We start from the raw sequence: 17743 nt of genomic DNA, 5'->3' as shown, positions 1-17743 counted from the left end.
AAAAAACAAGCCTGCTGGCTTCAAACTGACCAAGCCAGTTTTGTTGGTGTCTTTGGCTGTAGCCAACTCAGGCAGCCTAGCCCAACTCTTCTCCATCCCAACCATCATTTGGGAAGCCTCTGGCCCAGCTCTCCAGTGGCCCCCGGACCCACAGGTTCAGGCATTCATCCTCCTCCAGGTTATGGGTGCACGGGGCCTTTCTTGATTTGCACTCTCCCTGGTGCCTGTGGTCTCAGTCCCCCCAAGGTTTGCACTCTCCCCCCCACCCCAGTGCTTAGGATTTGGGTTCCATACCCCCCACAGCCCCGCAGGAGTGTTGGGTGGCCTGGTGGAGAGGAGACTGGGGCTGTTGCTGCAGGGGAATTCCCCAAAGTGCCCCCGAGGATCTTTTTCTTTTTGAGAAAATCCTCCTGCTCAATCCTGCTGCTCCATACAAGGAAGGACCTGTACTCTCACATAGCCCACCTCTCCAGCTAGACCAGGGACTATCCAGGTCAGGGCCCCACACAGCCCAACTCTCAACTCTCCGCAGCTGGTGCCCACAGTCTCCGTGGGTTTACCACTTTGTCCTTATTCCCCTCCCTGCGACTTCAAGCAACCAGGTCTCTCTCTGTGCTGCTCGGACCTTGTTTGGCAGGGGAGTGAGCAGTCAACTCAGCTCTGTCCCAGGAGTCCTGCAGCAGGCCCAGCGGGTATAGGCCTGGGGCTGCAGTTGTCCTGTTCTCTGAGCTGGTCCCAGGGACCTTTTTGTCCTGAAGCAATCCCCTTACCATCTGTTTTTTCAGTGTCTATACTTTTTGATCTCCTACCTTCATAAACGCCGGGGTACTATTGGCTGTTTGCTTTGCTCCTCAGTAGATCGAGTAGGTGTTTCACCCATGTGCAGGGGGAAGTGGACTCTGCTCCTACCTATTTCGCCGCCATCTTTCCTTCCCATTACATCAGTTCCTTGTCCAAGCATTCTTCTCTCTTTACTTGCCTTGAGCAAATTCAACTAGATTTGTCTAATGCCTTTCTCAATTTATAAATCAAAATAAATTCTTATAAAGTATTTATTAAATGAATTGATTAATGAGTGATTTGGCCACCTAATACTGATGATCCTGGTATTTTTGTGTTCATCAAGCAATTCTTCTGTGTCAGAATTTCCAGTGGTCTTAGAGTCATCAAAGCTTAAAAGAAATTTTTCTTAACCAGGTCTCATTCAGTTACTAGTTTTCTGCCTTTTCAAAAACAGGAATTTAATATATTAGTATATTTCTATTGCAGTTTCAGCCTTTTTGTTTTCTTGACTAAAACTATATAAATTTGTTATTGTTTTTAACCTCACATGCAGGTGGTTGAAGTGTTTGACTAAAACTGTTGATTATGCTTTGTCAGAGTTACTAGTTTCTTTTTTAAGTTCACAAATTTTTAGACTTAATTTATTAAATAGGATCATGCATTAATTATTAAAAATATTAATGCATGATAAAGACAGGGGTTAACTCTGGAATTCTGAATGCTTGTGAAATAAAAGCTATGGAAATGTATTGTTTTATTGTTACTTTCTATTTTCTGTGTCTCGATACATTCTGCTACACATAGGGAGGGAGACTGTTCTATTATACAAGAAAGACTTTCAAAAAAACAAAAGACCCAGAGAACTCTGTGATACCAAATTCAACTTTATTATATCCTAGGGAGTTTTTAAACTGAGTAAGGCTTTTTATCATAATGGTGAGAGGCAGGGACATGAACTTAAAGAACTTTGGACAAACCATTTAAACTTATTTTATCTCAATTTTCTCTCCTGTATGATTGGGTTGAAAATTATTTATTCCCTTTACAGGGAAATTCTAAGAAGAAAATGGATAGAAAAGAGCTTGGGAATTATAAGAAACTATGAAATAGGAATTGTTTGCATATAACCCGACTAAATACACATGCACTATATCATTTGCCTTCTTACATCTCATAAAAGGCTGTGTTGAAGAAATGCCATCACTTGAAGAAAAAAAACAAACATCTTTGTTCCTGAAAATTCTATTTTCCTATAAAATATTGAATTTATGAGATTTGTGATACTTGCTATTATTGTGACTATTATTGTCCTCATTATTGTCAATGTTTTTTAAATGTGTTTTTGAAAGTTTATCTTTCTTTCAAAGAATATATTTGCAGAACTTCACATTGCATTTGAATATTGCCATCTCTAATTATTAAATCATAGTGTTCAATCACGTTGACAGTTTCTTCTTTTTGTTTTTGTTTATTTATTTTTGTTCTTGTTCAAGGACAGTTGTCTCCATTTTCCCCCACTAATTTCCCCCACCCCTCCAACCCCCACCTCCCACCCTCAATCCTATCCCACTTTGGCTTTGTCCATGGGTCCCTTATACATGTTCCCTGATGAGCCTGCCTTTCAAAGGTTATCCTGGGCCCTCATATGCTCAAAATGCCTTGTCAGATGGCATGTGCCTGATCTGAGGTGAAGGGAAAGCCACTGGATTTATAGTAATACCTGACATTAAGCGTGATTCTGTCACTTGGAGATGTGCCTCTGGCCTTCAGATTGGAAGAGAACCTTTACTGATATGAATGTGAAAAACAAAAATTTTAAAAAGAAGAGTTTGACCTCAGTTAAATGGAAGTAGCACGGAGGTACTGGTGAGATGTAGAGATAAAATGGATCATGTATTCAAAGTAAAGACACATATTGAAATAATAAGATAATTGAAAAACACACCTCAAGGTGTCTATTTGTGATGTAGGAGTAAAGGACAGGTTGTATATACACACTAGGGAAGATGGGTTTGGGTAAGGGCTCTTTCCTATCAGGGAGGAAATGACAGAGCTAACAATCAGCCTTTTGTTTCGGTATCGTGACTTTAGCTCTGTCATGTGTGACTTTACCTACAAGAGAAGAAAAACAATAGTCAAAAGACATTCTTAGATTCATTAGGGTCCATGGGCACTATTTCAGATAATGAGCATTTGGCACACTAGGGGGCCTTTTTATAGCCTCAGGTGGGGTGGCGCAGTCTGGTCACATCATGTCCATGAGTCCTGCTCCTAAGAAAAAGCAAATGCCTTTTGTCTTCATGGAATCCCAGATTTGTATATTTTGGACTTGGATAAGAAATATTCTCACCAACTACCACGATGTAATTTACAGTCCACAATACCTGTAAGGACTTGAAGAAAAATGTTTTTTTGTTCTCACTGATGGAGAAATAGTTGAGAGGTATTTTTCCTTTTTCTATTTTGTGATCTGAGCCTGATTTTCTTACTGAGGGAAGTCTTTTATTAATTCATTTATTCACCTACTCATTAATAAACATTTCTTGAGTAGGTATTTTGTGTCAGGGTGCTAGGTGTATAGTGGTAAATAAGACACAGTATTCCCTTGTGGACCTTACAGTGTAATTTACAGGAAATAACTATGCAAACAAAGAAAAGACCATTTGAGGTAGTGAGGCATATTATAAGTGGTAACAGGATGAATATGACAGTGGGAAGGAACATTTTAATTGACAGAGAATTTCTCTCTAAGGAGGTTACATATGATTTCTGAGTGACTCATAGACATTACAAAAATGTGAACAGATAATAGCTCAAATCATTTTCTTTTTCTTGTACAAATACAGGATATCTAGAGGGGGCAGTTTAGGAGCAATGTATCAGTTCAATGGCAATGTCAAGAACAGAGGCTCTTCTTATCATTTCGATCTTCATTTTTAATATGTTGAGTTTTCTCATGATTCCAGAGTAACTGCTGTACCTCTATGTACCAAATATGCACTCAAGTCAGAAAGAGAAGGAAGCTTCAGGGCATGTCTGAACTGGCTACATAATTAATGGGGGCAGCAAACATGAGAACTGTGGGGCCTAAAACTTTTAAAGTACTTCTGTTTAAAAGTATTAACAAAACACAAAGCTTTTGCTTTAAACATATTTCATAAATGTTACAAAGATAATAGTGATACATGAGAAACAACATAAACATCAATTGCAAAAAAATATTTTTGTGCCATAAATTTATATAAAACAATAAGTACTAATAATTAAGGTGATATCTTAATCGATCATACTGTATTTTCTGGTTTGCTTTTCATTTATTAGGTCACAAAATATATTTAAACATAAGTTCATTTTCAATCAATGTACTTGGCACAACACCAGTAACTTTTGGCAAATGAAAGATTTTTTTGACAAGTGACTTTTGATAATTTTTTAATTTTGAGAACAATTTACTGATGCAACTATTACTGGAACTCTTAAGAGTATTTTACTTACTGTTGAAAACATGGGAAAGATTTTCTGATAAATTATTTTAAAATATAAATTTTAGTACATCTAAAGTTGATTCTTGTGTAACAGTTTTTATAAGATAGTTTTGTGAAATCTAAAGTTTATTTTAAATGTAAATTTGTACAATTGCATTTAACAGTTGTGACACTTTCTGTAGTATATGGAAGTTGAACAAGAAATTGAAAGTGGCTTCACGCTTTATCTATAATTCAAATGCCTGTTTATAGGTATATCATAGTATTTTATGTTAAAAAGAAAACATTAATTTTAAAATTGTCTTCCTCATTAATAATTGGTTTAACTGAAGCTTCATTTGAAAATAGTATTCTGTGGAATGCCACAATCTTCAAATTGAATTTGTATTTGATTTGTAAAGTGGAAGTAGTTTCCAAACAGGAGATTCTAAGTTCTTTGCAGAATCCAAATAACCCCCTGATATGCCTTATTGCAACGTCCATGCATACACTACCACACTGTAATAATTTACTGACAAAGTTTACTGCCTGAGCGCTGGTGTTCCTATCCTGGTGCTGAGGTTGGAGCTAATATTTGTGCAGAGGCATGGTTAAGGGCTCTGGGAAAGATAATAAACTGGCCTCCCACTGCATCCCAGTACACAGCCCCTCAGCCTACAGATGAAGGTGATGCAGCTGCCGTTCCTGCTGCCATTCTGGGCCCAGGTCAGTGCCTCACTACCTTGAGCCTGTTACAGTATTCTGGTTGTCCAAGGCATGTGTATCTGCTTCCAGGTCAATTGCTCAGGTGCCTGCACTGTCTGCCTTGTCTGCTGAGCCTGTGCTATATCACCTGGAGAACCTCTCCTGCTCATGATCATGCTCTACTGTCCTGTTGGACTTCATTCACCTGCTAAATTATTAAATCCCACTGAGCATCATATGTGAGTCTTCTATAAGTCATGCACTGGGTGAGAAGGTACAAAATAATAATGATGGGCTTATAAGAAATATTTCCCTTATTTCACTGAAAAATGAATAATTGTTGAAAATGCAATGTTACATGTAAAATCACAATAGAGAATAAGGCATTCTGTAAGTCCAAGGATGATGATGCTAACAGAAGAATGGTATAAAAGGAAAACAAATTCAAGGGAACAATAATCAGGTTAGCCTAGTGAAGCCATTTTTTACATTCACTCATAACTTGTTACCTTGCCTACTTTTTTAATGAATCTCAACCTGTGGTGGCTGATGAAGAAGGAAGATCAATGACTTACCAAAATGGGTAAAGAATATCCAACGGATAACTAAAATCTTTTCCAATATTTTTTTCTTTTATGAAATTCACATAGGACACACATTTTCTCACTGTATGAGACTGTTTTGAGAGATCTACCTATCCACATACCTGTTCTGTAAATGTTCTTATCACTAATTATGAACTTTTATTCCTTCAAAGTCCCTGACCTCCAGCCAAACCAGTTTCTCTATCTTCCCAGGCAGGGTGAACAAGATGTACCCCTAAAGTTCTAACCACTGGGTATATATTTTCTCCACCATTTTGAGCCCTTGAATGAAGCTGTAATGCCACAGAATTTCAGTTTTGGCTAGTTCAAATACATTGTGTAGAGGCACTTGAAAGCCTAATTTTTCTTTACCATTTCCCAGTTAAAGGTCATAGAGAACTCTCAGTGAGACCTTGGGTGTCGGTCAGGGGCAGAATAGTAGAACAAACGGGGCAGTCATTCAGGTAGTGTGTGAGACTTGTTCCTACAACTTGCTTGTGACTTGTTTGGGCCCAGTGCATTGTATTCTACTTCTACTTGTGGATTGTGTGTTGCTTGGAACGCCTCACTTTGTGGCTTGGTGGGTCAGATGACTCTTGCTTCATGATGGAAAACCCTGATTTCATCTTCTTCTGGTACTCTGATTGGGTATTGAGTTTCTACCATAACCAAATAGAAATTCAAGGGCTACTATTCAAAAATAGAACAGAAACATATGTTTTCTCCCAAATCCTGACATTTCTGTTTTTCTTCTCTTGGTGAAGATTGAACTGGGTTCCATGAAGCATCTTCATCTTCCACAAACACTTTAATTATCATTGGACCCACTGGATCCTTAGGCTTGACTGATAGCCTGGGACATCTGGAAAACATGCCTAGCTTTAGGTTTTACTCTTAAGCTGAAAATCTCTATTTTCTAGGTAAATTCATCAAGACATCAGAGCTAAATGTGAATATGTTGCCTCAAAATTTAAAATGAACTCACCAAATATTTTGCCACACTTCTTGTGACAGAGGTTGCAGTGTATGTGTAGCAACCTGTCCTTTACTTTATAGAATATATTATGATACACTTTCAGATCACTGGACACTCCAACTGTGGCTGAGGTGGCCACTCTTATATGGTTGTTCCCCACCTTCTGTCATGTGTGAATCATACCATGTGATCTATGATGTCTGCTACCTCCTGTTTTTGGAGTTCTTTCACAAGATAGCATCATTATAGTGAACAATGTGATGAATCATTTTCTGTTGCTTCTTATAACTAAAATTTCTATGCTTGTCCACCCTGGCCTATGCCCTTTGAGACTGAGGGCTAAGGCTCCATTGCTGTCTGGCTTCTGGTTGGATTTGGCTACTAGGAAGTACTGGTAGGATACTGGAGGTTGGGAGGTAAGAAATCAGGGTATTATTTTCCCCTGGCTTAACTCTTACCAGACCTTTACTGGTCATGGCTGTATTTCTCTACTGAACACCACAACATCCAGTGAATGACCCCTTCATACAGCTATAGGTCTTTTTAATTTCTATCTCCACTTGCCCCTTCAGGTCTGGGAATAATAATGGCTTTCTGTTGTTGTTAACCATAGGCTACTCCAACATCTCCCTTTGGTATCCCTTTATTCTGTTTAGATCTTTGTAAATAATACTGTCAGTAAATGATCTTTACCCAGTTTGAGTTTGCCATCTGTTTTTTGCCAAGCCTTGAGTTATAGAACACATGAGGATTCCTTCTTGGTGTCCCCTAGCAATTGTGATAGGAAAAATATCCTCCAGATCAGTAATTAAATATCAGGATCTAGGAACTACATTGATATGTTATACAAAACAGCTCATATCCCAAACAGATAGCTACAATTACAGTCACTATTTGATAATGGTTTGTATTGTCATTCTTTAAGACCTATCTCCTTTGTTTAACAACCTGGATCATTACCTCCTGCTCTAGTTTTCAATGGTCAAACACATTTCTGAAGTTCTCCAGGAATATGACTTTGAATTTGACATTATTATTATGGTCAGATGCTTCCACTTGGCCCCTACTCTATGTGTCAAGAAGCCAATACGTATTTGTACTAGCTATTGAGGATAGTCATTCCCAGTAAGTACTCTGGGTCTGGCATATGTACTGATCCTGTGATAGAGTATATAGAAAATGTTAGAATGATAAAATGGATAATAATAGAACCAGGTCTTATTAATTGCAGAATGTAGTGCTATCAAGGAGCCTAAAGAATGAGTGTTATGCCATGAACCATTGTTAAATGAATTCTGAAGAATCTGGATTGTTCCCTTTCCCCACTGTACAATTTATCCTGGAAAATGGCCACAGGCCCCTTTATGTGAGTTTAGGATTAACATTCAGAGTTTTTGTGCTGATGTTCTTAGAGACCTTTTTTCAAGGTTAACCAGCCCCCCTTTTCTTGAATAAACTGGTGTCTTTGGCTCAGACTAGGGTATTAAAAGAGGGATTGTGACTCTCTTTTTGTTGTCCTATGTTCATTGGACTTTTATTTATTTTGGTTTTATCCTCATTACATGAGAAACTTAGGGGGATGCCCATTTACTTAATAATTATCCCCATCAAAGTTCATTTCACAGCAGATCATTCTGATCCTTAATGCTGCATTTTTGGTCCCTATATTCCCTTGACTGTGGTAATCGCTGCCTGGTGTTGGTCACTCATGACTGTTATTCCCACTCAAATTAAGGAAACTATTTCAGGCACAATAGCTCCTACCAGCATCCCCGACTTTGAGAGGAGAGATTGGCATGGACAAGAAACTGCACATGTTAAATCCCCTCCAATATTTATATCTCCCTAAGATCCCTAGAGTCCTTCTTTCATCATGCATTAAGAAAGTGCTGGCATCTAAATTTCATTTAGTGTGGGCCTTTGTTGAACCCATGTTTCAGTTACCAACCAAGCATCTAATTAGAGCTACTTCCTGCTGCCTGTGCTAAAACATTGAATTCAGAAATTGTTCAAATTGTGTTACAGATATATTAAGTGGGATTTAAAGTTATACTCTTTTTCCTTAGCCTGGCACTTTCAGAACCTACTTATACGCATATTTCCAGAATTATGTAGATAGAGATAAACAAAGCATTTCAATTCTTTTGGAGGGTATCTTTTCTCTTTATGTCTGACATTGTGAAGGGCCCTTGGAGACTTCTGACACTTGATTCTGTGTCTAGTAGGTATTGCAGGATCTTGGATAGTAAGAAATGGGAAGACATAGGATATACAACTAAAAAAAAAAGAAAATTATAGGAGTGAGGATGTTCATAGGCCCTTGAGAATGTCAGGAATAAATGCTTCATCTAATGGGTATGCAAAGGGAGCTCCGTTTGTGTTAGGGGTTCAATTATCAGAGTTGATTGTTACTATACTACATCTTCATTCTGACTACTAGGATTCCATGCTTTCCCAATTAAATTACTAATTTCCATACATAAGGCCTGGTGAGATTGTGGGTTTAACTGATATTGTAGTTTGCAACCCCTTCTCTCAAAATCTTAGTTTAATTTTAGCTATTTCAGCCCTAACTACAAGTGTTACATTTGTATTGCACTCATAACAAGTCTGAATTTTCAGTATGTGCCTTGAATTAAGAATTAGTTTTTAGGCCTTTTCTCTTTTATAAATATATCTAATGCTGGTAGTAAAAACCTTTTCACTCCACAATACTTGATTGTTTTATGACTCTTGGAGTGATTTGTGGCCATGGTTATTCAATCTTCCTAAAATTATGCCTTCATTTGGCTCTTTAATTGAAATGATAACAGATTATAATACAATTAGCTATTTTACTAATGAGTGCTATCATACGACAGAGTCTGACCCCTTATTTCTTTCTGGATTTTCATAGTGTTAAATTTGAAAAGATTAGATAACCTACATGAAGTTCGAATTTTAAATTTTAGGGTCACAGAAATGGCTAGAAATTAAAAAAAAACTGGTTTGGCTTGACTTGGAGGTGGGATGCAAACTTTTCTAATACCTCAAATGTGACAGATTCTTGTAATGAGTTTGAGATTGCTTCCCATTCACATGCCACACTAGAGAGGGGAATCTGACTGTCAGGACTGCTCTACAGGACACTGAATCCATAGTCTTTCAAGCCTCACTAAATGGTCCTGGGCCCTTGCAGTAATAATTGGCAGAGAGGGTGGGTGAGGGGAGGTGGGCAGGAAAAACCTGGCTCTTGAATAAACCATGAAGGCTTGGACTATGCGCTTCTCAGTGCTAATCACAATGGGCATATAAGACTAGAGTCCCTGCTCTTATGATTTTAGAATAAGGTAGTTGCTTCCTCAAATATAAATAATGATAATATCAAATTATGAATTGAAGGATGAATAAAATTCTATAAATTTTAATAGTTATTTGCTTAATTTTTAAAATCTGTAGGAGCAATGAGAGGCATAGTTTAGGGAAATCATCTTTCTTAGGTTGAACTTGAAATGATTCTTTTGATTCAATATGTGATTAGCTATAAGAATATAGCATTTCTTGGTGTCAAAATTCTAGGATTTACTTAAATGGAAGTATTTTAAGATTCACTGAACTTGTATTCTACATGAATATACATGACATTTTGATGTACAGCATTTTATTTAAAACTGAAAAATTCCACAAAATCCAGGGATTTAATTTAATTCTGTTATTGTATTTTTTAATTTTATAATTTTTATTTCCTTTTAAAATAATTTCTAGTTCCTCACTGAGATTTTAAAATTTGTTTCAAGAGAATTCATCGACTTTGAAGCATTTTTATGACACCTGCTTTAAAATCCTTCTCTGATAATCCATCAACTGATTCATCTAGATATTGGTGTCCACTCATTGACTTCTTATTCAAGCTGTGATTTACCTGGTTTGTTGTATGATGAGTGGTATTTTATTGTGCCTTAGACACTTTGTCTATTACATTAGAAGATTATCAGTCTCATTTAAATCTTTTATGTTTGCATGCAATCACCCCATTTAAAACCATGTAGGTCCTGAGGAGTGGGCTGTGGTTCCAACTGTAGTTTAATTTTCAGAGTCTTTGGAGTGCTATTTTGGCTTGCTTGGCTTATCTCATGCCCTTGGTGCTCCCATTGGTCCTGACTACGTTGACTGAGGGGTGAAGGGGTCTTGGCAAGACTGGCTGCTAAATATCTTTTGTTGGAGGATGGGTGTGGAGGGAATTGCTCTATTGGTTCTTTCTAAGGCTCCCTCCCCCAATCTTCGCAGGTGTATCTGGACCATTAAAGAGTAATTGTAGACTGTGGACAAAGAAGCTTCCCTGACCGGGGGATTTCTGGCAAAGATGGAGGTGTAGGTAGATATAGTGTTCCACCTCACACAACCAAAAGAAGGACAAAAACAAATTTAAAATAAAAATAAACAACCAGAAGTGCCAGAAAATCAAATTGCATGGAAGTCCAACAACCAAAGAGTGAAAGAAGAAACATTCAGCCAGACTGATAGGAGGGGCCAAAATGGGCAGCCAGGGTGTAGAGGAATCATGGCAAGTTGGCATCTGGAGGACCAGAGTGGGTGGCGGTGGTTGGCCAACTGGGAAGTCCCACATTTCTGTGTGGATAAACTGGGAGGAACAACTGGAGAGCAAGACAGAACGTGCAACCCAGGGTTCCAGCACAGGGAAATAAAGCCTGAAAACCTCTGGCTATAAAAACTATGGGGGTTGTGCTGGCAGGAGAGGTTCCCAGCCTTACAGGAGAGTTTGTTGGTGAGACCCACAGGGTCCTAGAATGTGCACAAACCCATCCACCAGGGAATCAGCACCAGAAGGGCCCAATTTGCTTGGGGGAATCAGGGGATGTGACTGAAAGCTGGCTGAAAGTACAGAAAGTGCATTATTCTCTCTTGGGTCCTTCCCCAACGTACAGTGCCACAATGCACCCTGGTGAATACCTAAGGTTCCACCCCTTAATACCTAACATGCCTGCAGAGACAAAAAATAAAATGGCCCAAATGAAAGAACAGACCAAAGTTCCAAAAATAGAACTAAGTGATGAAGAGATGGCCAACCTATCAGATGCACAGTTCAAAACACTGGTAATCAGGATGCTCACAGAATTGGTTGAATGTGGTCATGAAAAAGAGGAAGAAGTGAAGTATATGAAAAGTGAGATAAAGGAAAATGTACAGGGAACCAACAGTGAAGGGAAGGAAACTGGGACTCAAATCAAAGATTTGGAACAGAAGGAAGAAATAAACTTTCAACCAGAACAGAATGAAGAAACAAGAATTCAAAAAAAATGAGGAGAGGCTTATGGACCTCTGGGACAACTTTAAATGTTCCAACATATGAAATATAGAGGTTCAAGGGCCTTGGTATGTTTCTCCTTGGGTCCAATTTCTTTGGGACTCTCTGAGCTTCCTGGATTTCCCAGAAGTCTTATTTCCTTCACCAGACTGGGAAGGTTTTCCTTCATTATTTTTTCAAAGAAGTTTTCAATTTCTTGCTCTTCCTCTTCTCCTTCTGGCACCCCTATGATTTGGATGTTGGACCATTTAAAGATGTCCTGGAGGTTCCTAAGCCTCTCCTCATTTTTCTGAATTCTTGTTTCTTCATTCTTTTCTGGTTGGATGTTTCTTTCTTCCTTCTGGTCCACACCGTTCATTTGAGTCCCGGTTTCCTTCCCGTCACTGTTGGTTCCCTGTACATTTTCCTTTATTTCACTTACCATAGCCTTCATTTTTTTCATCTAATTTGCAACCATATTCAACCAATTCTGTGAGTATCCTGATTATCAGTGCTTTGAACTGTGCATCTGATAGGTTGGCCATCTCTTTATTGTTTAGTTCTATTTTTGGAGCTTTGATCTGTTCTTTCATTTGGGCCATTTTATTTTTTTGTCTCTGCACACCTGTTAGGTATTAAGGGGTGGAGCCTTAGGTATTCACCAGGGCGGGGCAACCCATGAGGCTGCATTGTGGTGCTGTATGTGGTGAGGGGTCCAGGAGGGAACAATGCTGCTTGCTCCTTGCTATTTTGTATATCAAATCCTTGCCTGAGGTGTCATGGAAAAATATGTGTTCCCATGTGGTTGGTTCCCTTTTTATTTTGCCGATGTTTTCTTTAGCTGTGCAGAAGTTTTTTAATTTGCTGTGGTCCCATTTTTTTTTTCTTTCCTTTATATCCCTTGCCCTAGGGGACATATTGGTAAAAATGTTGCTGCATGGGATATCTGAAATTTTCCTGCCTATGCTCTCCTCTAGGACTTTTATAGTGTTACACTTCATATTAAGTCTTTTATCCACCTTGTGTTTATTTTGGTGTGTGGTATAATTTGGTGGTCTAGGAGATTTTTAAATAAATTGTGCTGGAGAAGTTGGACATCTATAGGCAGAAAAGTATACCTTGATATGTCTTACACCTTATACTAGAATGAATACAAAATGAATTATGGGCTTTAAGTGTTAAATGCAAAAGTATAAAGCTTGTAGAAAAAAATAGAAAATTTTCAGAATCTAGAGGTTTTGTTAGCAAAAGCATAATATAAAAAATAATATACAAAGGAATATATTGATAAATTAGACTTTATTAAAATTAAAATATTCAATTAAAAGGATTAAAAAACAAGCTACAGTGTGGAGGAAATATTTTTCAAACAAAATATTCCACATATTCAATAGTATCAGACTATGTAAAGAGCTTTCAAAGCTTGACAAAATAAAAAATATTCAATTAGAAAATGGATAAAATAAATGAAGTCACATTTCATTGAAGGATATATAGATGACATATAAAAAGATTGCAACATCATTAGCCATTAGGAAATTGCCAAAGTCACAATGATATCAGTATACATCTTTCAGAATGCCTAAAATTAAAAAAAAAAAAAAGGTGTAACACCAGATGCTGATAGGGATTCAGAGAAACTGAATCACTCATACATTGCTACTGGGAACATAAAATGGAATCTCCACTCTAGAACATAGTTTGACAGGTTTTTATAAAGCTAATCATGCAAGTGCATTGCTGCTCATCGACCCTAGAAAAATCTAAAACTTCACTGATTCAAAAACCTATACATCAATATTTATAGCAACTTTAGTCATAATAGCCCCGAATAGAAACAGTTTAGATGTGCTTCACTGGGTGATTAGTTAAACCAGCGATTTTCAACCCATGTGCTGTAAGAATTTTAAAACATGCAGTACCTGCCTATTTAGTCATGGCATTGACCTCTTTTCCCTGAGGTTATTAAATAAAAAATGACAACAACCAACATGACAGTGGCTATCTGGTGTGTGTAAATCAAAATTATACCTATGTTTTGTCAGGTCATCAAAGAAATATTTTTTAGTGTGCCACAGAATTTTAATAATTAATTTATGTGTGTCATGAGATACTAAAGGTTAAAAGTCACTGAGTTAAATGCACTGTTATGCATCCACACATGAAATACTACTGAACAATAAGGCAGAACAAAATATTGATGCACACAACAGTGAGGATGAATCTCAAGAATTATACTGAGTGACAAAAAGCCAATTCCCCAAACTTTCATACTGTATGATTCTATTTCTATAACATTGTTAAAATGACTAAAGTATAGACGTGGAGAATAGATTAGGGGTTGCAAAGGTTAAGGAGAGATTTGGGCAAGAATGAAATGGATTTGATACAAAAGGAGGGATCCTGAAAGGATGGAAATGTTCTGCATTTTGGCTATCAATTTTAATATCCTGATTATAACATTGTACTATAGTTTTGTAAGACGTTATTATTGGGGCAACTGGGTAATCTGTACATGGGCTTTCTCTATAGTATTTCTTACACCTATATGCAAATCTATAATTATATCAAAATAAAAAATAAAAGCAGATTTATTATGTAGTTCTTTAAGGCAAGGAAATAAATTATATAAACTAAAGCTGAGGTTCTTGGGTTCCACAAGATAGTCAAGAGAAAATTCCAAAGTAATTTTCAGATAGATTTTATTAAGTGTATGCCCAAGCACAGGGGAGGCATACAGAGAAAGGTAGGTCCTCTGAGCTGTCTGGGGTGCTGCTCTGCTTGGCGACTTTTGTAAGCTGGGCAAAGTGGGCTTGCACTCAAAGACAGGCTTTTTAAAAAAAGGTGGACTTATGGATTTTTCCATGTCAGTATGGGAAAAGCAAGGGGTTAGAAGGGATATAAAATTGTGCATTGTTTTTTTGAACATGGAATGGAGGGGTGATGACATTCTTGCAGTGAGCTTCTCCTTCTGGCCACCTGGTCTTAACTTGGCTTCCTGGACACCCGGTACTTTTCCATTCCAGGCTCAAGTCCCTATACTGTCTTCATTTAGAGAGGAATTGACCTTTCTGGTATTTCCCAAATCTTTTCATTTTGTTATTTTATATATATATATATATATATATATATATATATATACACACACACACACACACAAATATATATATACACATAATATATATCATATATATAAATCATATACAATATATATTTATGTATAACACATTACATTATATTTATAGATATAACTATATATTTATTTATTTTTAATATTTATTCATATAGTCATTGATATTTATTTATATATTTATATAAATATTTATGTAGTTGTTTATATATTTATTACATTCATATTTAATATATAATTTAATTAAATTATATATTAAATATGACAACACACAATAATTTATTATATATTATACATAAACATTTAAAATATCATGTAATTTTATAACATATATATGTTATAAAATTTAGTATTTTAAATGTTTCTCAATAAATAGTTCAGTGGCAATAAATTCCTTCCATTATTATGCAACCATCACCAACATCCAACTCCCAAACTTTTTCATTATTTCAGATGGAAACTCCATACCCATTAAACAAAAAGTCCCCATTCTCCAAAATATGAGATGCTTCAACAATTTTTATGTCATCCTGTGCAAGGGCCATGTTAATCTCTGTATTGTTCCAATTTTAGCATGAGTGCTGCTGAAGTGAGCACGTAAAGCCTTTCTTTTAGTTGGTTATTTTTTTCTACCTGCACATGATAATACTGGGGTGATAACTCAAAGATGTCATTCCTGGCAGCCCTGAGTTTTGGGTAACACACTATGTTTAGCAGAGTCCATTGTTTGAGCTGATTTTTTTGCCTTGTGATGATTTCACAGTTATTTTGAAGATTATGTTTGTAAGCAAATTGATTCAATTTGGAAACATCCACTTCCCCTCTCCTCTTTTCTGTGTCTGCTCTATGAGACATATTGTTGGGTAACCAGGATGCTCATTTTACTTACCCTACATTTTGTGTGCTTTTGTATCACATGGACTCAAATAAATTCTGAGGTAAACAATATTCCTTAATAATTTTAAAAATAAGCCATTTTAATAAACTATTTTTGCTTATTTTTATTTCTCTTTTAAAAAATACATAGACTTCTGGGGGGAGGGGTGGGGAGGAAATGCAGACAACTGTAATTGAACAACAATAAAGTAATTAAAAAATAAAAATAAATACATAGACTTCCATAAACTGTTTGTTTTTAAAGATTTTTTCTATGCATAGTTCTTTTCAAAGTACCTTGAATTGTGGAAATATTTAATAGATGGTATTCTATTGAATTTCCCCAATTAAGTTCGAGATGTATTTCCTAAAACTTGTTTCAGAAACTACAAAAACTCCTCTGATATTGAAGTATTTTGAATGATTAATATTTAACCTTGCTGTGAATTTTATTTTTTAAATAGACTTTATGTTTCAGAAGAGTTTTGGATTTATAGAAAAATTAAGAAAATATTACAGAGAATTTCCATATATCCTATACCTACTTGCCATTATTAAAATCTTATTATGAGGATGACACACTTATTATAATTAATACACCAATGTTGATACATTGCTATTAAATTCATAGTTTATTCAGATTTTCTTAGTTTTTACCTAGTGTTCTTTTTCTGTTTCAGGATCCCATCAAGGATATCACACTACATTTATTTGTAAAGTCTCCTGTGTTTCCTCTTGGCTCAGATTTGTCTTGTATTTATTATCTTGACTGTTTTGAGAATAACTGGTCAAGTATTTGTGGGATGTCTTGACATTGAAATTTATATGTTTTTCTCATAAAGACAGAAATCAAGTGTCATTTTCATCATAAAGGGAGTATCTGCTAAGCGTGTCGGAACTGGATAAAGGAGATGGTCTGGGGTGTGGGCTCAGGATTGCTTGTTTTACAAATCAAAGGTATGCTTTCAGAAAATTTTTTTGCAAACTCTAGGAATTAGCTAACTTTGGGAAAGTCAGCTCTTCCCTGGGTCCATAGGTCCCAAGTTTTCAAAGCACTGTAAAGTACAGAAACTAGAAAGTATTATTAATCTATAAAAACTGATCATTTTACTGTCTCCCTAGTTGTACTTTGTCCAGAATATCATATGATTGGAATCACACAACATATATATTTTTCAGATTGATTTCTTTCCCTTAGCAACATGTATTTAAGATTCCTCCAAGTCTTGACAGCTGGTTTGTTTAAATTTGGTGAGTAACATTCTATTGTATGATGTATAATTCCACCATTTATTGATTCATTAATCTCCTGAAGGATGTCTTGGTTGCTTCCAGTTTTGGGCAATTAATGAATAAAGCTGTTATAAACATTCATGCACAGATTTTTGTGTGGACATATGTTTTCAAATCAATTGGATAAATATCTAGGAGTATAACTGCTGAATTATATGTTATAAGTATGTTTACTTTTGTAAGAAGCTGCCAAAATGTCTTCCAAGGTGGTTGTGCTATTTTATATTCCAGTAATGAATGAAAATTTCTGTTGTTCTAGATCATTGTAAGTTGTTGATATTTTAGTTTTTTTGATTTTACCCATTTTAATAGGTTTGTAGTGGCATCTTATTGTTTTAATTTGTAATTACCAAATAATGATTGACGTTTAGAAATTTTCACATGCTTATTTTCCACCTGTATATCTCCCTTGGTAAGGTGTCTGTTCAGACCTTTCACACATTCCTTGAGTTGTTTACTTTCTTATTGTTAAATTTTCAGAGTTTTTTGTACATATAGGTAAAAATAACCTATCAGTTTTATGGTTTGCGAATATTTTCTTCCAGTCTACAGCTTGTCTTATTTTGCCTGCCTCTTTCACTGATGAAAAGTTTTTAATTTTAATGAAGTTGAATTTATCATATTGTTCTTTTATGAATTTTGCTTTTG

General features: G+C 36.2%; 1 non-coding gene across 1 annotated transcript; it reads right to left on the bottom strand.

Moving 5' to 3' along the window:
• Nucleotides 1-15420: 15420 nt before the first annotated feature.
• LOC112305693 (U6 spliceosomal RNA) lies at nt 15421-15523 on the bottom strand. The gene has a single exon (XR_002974851.1). It is a non-coding gene; the product is annotated as a U6 spliceosomal RNA (small nuclear RNA).
• Between the last annotated feature and the right edge of the window lie 2220 nt (nt 15524-17743).

This window comes from Desmodus rotundus, chromosome 4 (genome assembly GCF_022682495.2).
Source record: "Desmodus rotundus isolate HL8 chromosome 4, HLdesRot8A.1, whole genome shotgun sequence".
Classification (NCBI taxonomy): Eukaryota; Metazoa; Chordata; class Mammalia; order Chiroptera; family Phyllostomidae; genus Desmodus; species Desmodus rotundus.
This window is presented reverse-complemented; position numbering and strand designations above follow the sequence as displayed.